The sequence below is a fragment of the Chenopodium album genome, chromosome 13, assembly GCF_948465745.1.
Source record: "Chenopodium album chromosome 13, dcCheAlbu1.1, whole genome shotgun sequence".
Lineage (NCBI taxonomy): Eukaryota > Viridiplantae > Streptophyta > Magnoliopsida > Caryophyllales > Amaranthaceae > Chenopodium > Chenopodium album.
Window position 1 is genome coordinate 25,517,415 of NC_137846.1, and position 6,000 is coordinate 25,523,414.

A 6,000-nucleotide genomic window follows, 5' to 3' on the forward strand; every position below is an offset into this window, starting at 1 on the left:
ATTTTTCATAAGCCTAATTCCGATTTAAAAAGAAGAAGATATGAGCAAAACAATAAACTCGGCCCAAAACCGACACCCTTTCACTAAAACGACCATATATTAAAATATACAAAGTATTTTGACCTGATTCTAATAAGGGTTGAAATTAGACTTGATAAGCTTTCAAACAATATATTATATGCCTTATTTCGAGTTACGGATCAAAGTTATAATAGTTTTAAAAACGCGTAAAAATTAAATTACCGCAGAGCGGCAGATTTACCGCGCAACTGCATTTCATGCCGTGTCATGGTATTTTGCACCATGTCGCGGCACACATGCCATGAAACGACATTTTTCTAGGGTTTTATTTTTGCGGCGCTTCAATTCTAGGGTTCTGTGCTTCACCCTACTCTTTTTCTCTATAAATACGAACCTGATTTCTCCAGTTTCGGGGCAATAAAAATAATTCTCTATTCCTCTCTTATGCACCAACAATCATTCTCTTCTCTCGCTTTAGCCTAAACACTAGCCTCCCTTTTCTCTCATAATACTTCCCCTAAACACTCAAAGGAGTCCATACTTGACCCAAGTTTCTATACTTAAACCAATGCGTGAAAGGTAGAATTAACTAAGGGTTTTTGACCAAATCAACTCTACTTTTTATTTAATTTAATTTCAATTTGATTTATTATTTATTGAAGTTACTAAAAATTTATTCATGATGTAGCAATTTAAGGAAATGCGGAATGTGAGTAATTTATTCATTTAATTACTCTTATTTTTATTCTTTATTGCTAGTATCATGATCAGGGTTATTATTATAATTTGATTTGACTATCGATATTATTGTTAAATTTCTTCCAATGTTAATGTTTATTCTATTGTTATTATTGATCACCATACTTCATGTTCAAAGGGAATATGTAATTGAACATAACACCTAATAAGATAATTTGGATGACTGGTTTAGGATCCTTTTCAATCTTATTGTTTAATCAAGTGATCACGATATTTTAGAATTATGTGTTGCATTAATATTCAACCAGTTTAACCTAATATTAGTTTGGAGCAAATTGAATCTTTGTTTGCATGCCTTTGAGATCGCAGGAATTGCTTTTTACTATAAGAATCAAGCAGAGGCCAATACAGGCAGAAGTGACACAATGACCCACTTCGTACCATCATCCTTGATCCTTCTTTCGTGTTTCCGAACCATATGGAGTTATTAATCTCTTGGATTATGAATGGGGTGTAACCTTCACGGGTTAATCGTTGTTGCCTTTCGTTGTCCCTTAATTGTGGTTGCCTTAAATGATCCGTGAACGGTTTACAAGTTCCTTAAAAACTTGTTGGCGGCTCCCTACTTTCCTTGTCCCTAATCGTATAATGTCAATTCCCACGTCCTATGAGTGCCAATCATATTCACAACATGCTTATGTAGGCGCGCTTCGAATGACACCTATACTAACAATTGCCAGTGGATCGTTTTCACCTAGTAAATAGCATAAACATTAATATTGGTTAAAATTGACCAAGTTAGTTTGTCTTTTTATTCTTTCGTGCTATTTTGGTCTAGGCGTCAGTCGTCTTGGTACTTTCTACATGTCTAGCCATACGATCATACCATGAGTCTTATAAAATCACTCAATCACTCACGAGTCAAGTTGATTCCACACACTTTATTTTAGACTTGAGTTGTGCACCATGACGTCTATGATCGTATACTAGGTTCATGCACCTCTTTTTTCCGTCATAAAAAATGAGTGGAGTTTTTCTATCTTTCCCTCTTCCTTCCCGATTTCGATCAGTGTGTCAAACAATTAAGTGAATTTGTTTTATTTCACAGTACTTGGTCAAAGAGAAGGGGTAGATTGGTGCGGTTCGAGTCACTACCACAACAACCTCTTAGACCAAAGAGGCGTTCAAAGAAAACTTCACCATCTCCACATCACTTATCACCTTCAAACTACTTTCAGTTCGTTCCAATGGCCACTAAAGAAGATATTGAGAACATTAAAAAATCCATCGAGGCACTCACTGCCATGATGCAAACTCTCACTACCAAGGTCACCACCATGGAGCAAAATAATGTCACTGTGGCAGCGATGGACAAAATCAAGGAATAAGTGAGTAAGATTTCTAAGGACTTCACCTATGTGGAGGTACCTGCCTCTTCTTTGGCTGTCAAGGACAAACTTCCTGAGAAGTTTTCCGCTGCTGACATTCCAAAGTTTAAGCCTACTAACAACCCAATGTTCCACTTGAAGGCTTATTCTGCAACTATATGGCTCTTAAGGGACTAGATGTAGCACTCTTCCCCACGGTGTTCCCTTTCTCCTTAGAGCGTGCTTGCCAACAATGGTTTTATTCCCTAGATGCCAAATACACTGCAACTTAGCAAGGTGTCAATGAAATTTTTATGAATTTTTACAAGTGTACCATTCAAACTAAAACTTCTGAACGCAAACTCTCCTTTCTCAAACAGAAAGAGAATGAAGGCTTCACTACTTACCTCAACATGTGGAGGGAAACAACTACACTCTTGGTGGATCCTCCCAAAGAAAAGGAGATGGTTCGTCTCTTTATCCAAAATCTGACTCACAAGTATAGGTAACATCTCAAATTCCCGCCATTGAACACTTTCGAAGTCGTATACGATATTGTCATTAATATTGAAGATGGGTTAATAAAGATTGCCGGTAGTGTAGGCGTCGTTTGAAGCGCGCCTACCTAAGCATGTTGTGAATATGCTTGGCACTCATAGGAAGTGGGAATTGACATAATAAGATTAGGGACAAGGAAAGTAGGGAGCTGCTAACTAGTTTTTAAGGAAATTGTAAACCGTTCACGGATCATAAAAGGCAACCACGAATAAAGGGACAACGATAGGCAACAACAATTAACATGTGAAGGTTACACCCCATTCATAATCCATGAGATTACTAACTCTATATGGTTCGGAACAACGAAAGAAGGATCGGGGATGATGGTACGAAGTGAGTCATGGAGTCACATTCTCCCGTATTGGCCTCTACTCGATTCTTATTGTGAAAAGTGATTCCTGCGATCTTAAAGGCATGCAAACAAAGAATCAATTTTCTCCAAACTATTATTATGCTAAATTAGTTGAACATTAATGCAACACATAATTCTAAAATATTTGTGATCACTTAATTAAACAATAAGATTAAAAAGGAACCTAAACCAGTTTTCCAAATTATCTTATTAGGCGTGATTTTCAATTACATATTCCCTTTAAACATGCAATATGGTGATCAATAAAAATAATAGTATTAACATTAATATTGGAAGCAATTCAAAAGTAATTGTTCCAGGTATGGATCCAAGGGTTCTGCTGGGTGAGCTGGGCCCCGTCGACAACCTACACAAGGCAACACACATAAACTGCCCTCAGGGTGGCACGAGGAACCCCCCTCCGATGCCTAAGTTAGAGAGTGTTTAGAGAGAGAAAGTATACTTAATGAGATGTAGAGAGTATAATAACTTGTGTGTCTAACCCCTTTTCCGTTGTACTTTGCCCTCTATTTATAGGTGTACGATCTCCTTTGTGGAGAGTTCGACCTGGTCAGCTCTGCGGGCTGACTCCATCGAGCTGGTGAGCCCCTCACAGTTTTTCTCTCGGCCATGAGTGCGCACCCTGGGAGCTGGGCGATAGTTCAGCGGGAGCTATCCTATACAACTAGCCTCTTAAGAGGTGGTATGAGGTCACTCATGTCGACTCTTACTTTCGCAGTGGAATCTTCCCAACTAAGCCCAACTGGATGGAATAGCTCAGCAGGAGCTATCCCCTACAACTAGCCCCTCAAGAGATGGCGTGAGGTCATTCATGCCAGCTATTCTGAGCGTGTGGCCTTATCGGCCGTGGCTCAACGGGTCGTCTGGTTAAATTACCCTGCACACTCCTAGCCCCTCAAGTCTTTGGGTTGTTGATGCGATCTAGAGACTTGGGAGGTTAGGTCGTAATTTGGTGATGGTGCTACCGTACTGCTGGGTTTTTATGATGGCTCTGTTCTTGCCTGCTAGGCACACATCTGGTCGTGGTTTGCCAAGACTGCAGGGAGAGATTCTGATCACTCCCGCTGAAGTCTGAGAAATGACGATCTTGCGGAGAGGAATTTCGAGCACTCTCGCTGAAGTTTGAGAAATGACGAGCTAATCACTCCCACTGAAATTTGAGAAATGACGATCGTGCGGAGAGGATTTTCGATCACTCCCGCTGAAGTGCGCATTTTTTTTATTTTTTTAGGCGGGAATAGTGTTTGCATGAATGGGACAGGTGTTGATGATCCAAGCTGTCAGTTCCGATTTTACTGAAGTGATATGGCGGTTTAGCTTACTTCATGCCCAACCGCCCATTTACTTCCTATTAAATTCACTGTCCCCCCCTTTTTCATTTCTTTTACTTTCCGCACTTTTTTTTCATCTTCCCTTCTTCATTTTCATTTCAAAAAATTTCGCTTTTCGTTTTCTTCTTCAGACGCTCGCTGTTCCTCTATTGTTGCGGTAAGTTCTTGCTTCCTTCATCTTTGCTTTTGCTTCAATTTCCTGTCATATTTACTTTTCTCCTCTTTGTTCTTGCTTTCTTACTAATTTTCCTTTCTTTTCCTCTTGGTTGCAGTTTTGAACTTCACTTATGTTCGAGCTCTTGTGTTCGCCATTGTTGTTGTACTCTGTTGCTTCTGCAACTTTTGTTCTAAAGGTACTTACTTTGTACCTTTTGTTATATGTACTTACCAAATTTTGATTCTTTTTGCATTTTTCTTCACAAAATTGTGTCTTTTGACTCGTTTCAATTATCATTGTCCAATTTTACCCCCATTTTGTTGTTGTAATTGCGCTCTTGATTCTTTCTTTTTATTCCTCCATTGTTCTTGTCTCCATAAACTGATTTTCAATTTTCGGTGCCCCATTGCCTTCTTCCTCCTCTTTGTGGGCTTTTTGTCTTTGTAGATTTCATAATGTCTGACGCTTCTGATAGTCAGAACATAAGTGAGCCTCAAGTGGCCGCTGAGTCGGATTCTCCTTCTCGATTTTCCCCTTCAAGTGAGCGCCCTGCGCACACTCCTCATGTTTCTCGTTCTTCTTCCCCCACTCCTATACAAATGGTTATGCCTTTTGATTGTCCTCCCGCTGCGAGCGGGACGGCTACGGCTGCGACTCCTGTTGTTGTATCTATGTCAGGCATTAGTCGTCCTGCTAAGGGTAGTGCTTTTTGCCCTTTTCAGCGCAAGCCTCGCCCTGATTTCCTTGATCCTTACTGCGAGCGGGTGCTTGTTTTGGATGGGATTCCTTTGTCCCATCTCACCCGTTTGAGGATGCGCGCAATGCGCCATAAACAGTTAGCCGACGCTGTCAAGGCTAATCCCCCTGATGTGTCCCTTGTTAGCCCCATTCCCCATGTTCAGCTTTTAAACAGTTTTGCTTGGCTTGATGACATGGCTGATGTGAATCGGTTTGACCATTATGTAGTGCAGGGTGGCAGTGCTGAGACTTCATCACCATCTCCTTCTCTAGCCGTCCATTCGAGCAGGATGACTGAATCCCCAGGTGATCGCTCTTTTTATGATTGTCAGCCCACTTATGTTGTGGAGCCTGTAGAGGAAGGCAAAACTGAGTTCTTTCTGGATGACAAATGCCATGGGCCCAAGATTGCGTGTTGGACTCCAGTTGGCGTAAGGACGTCAAGAGGTTGAAACTGCTGGGCAGAAGTTTTACGGTTTTGGTGAGGGCTATGAGTTGGTCCTGCCCGCTGATGATGCGAAAATGTCTGCTCCCCCTGCTGGTCATATTGCTGTGTTTGTTTCTCAGCTGGATTTGGGTCTGAGGTTTCCCCTTGACCCTACTCTGGAAAAGGTGTTTCGTGCCTTCAATATTTGTATATCTTTGCTGTATCCAGCTTCCCTTCACACCTTGATCTGCCTGCTATGGTTCCTGCGGTTTTGAAGGTATCCTGAGTCCCTGTACCTATTCAAGTATTTAATGAGCCTGAAAAGGTCT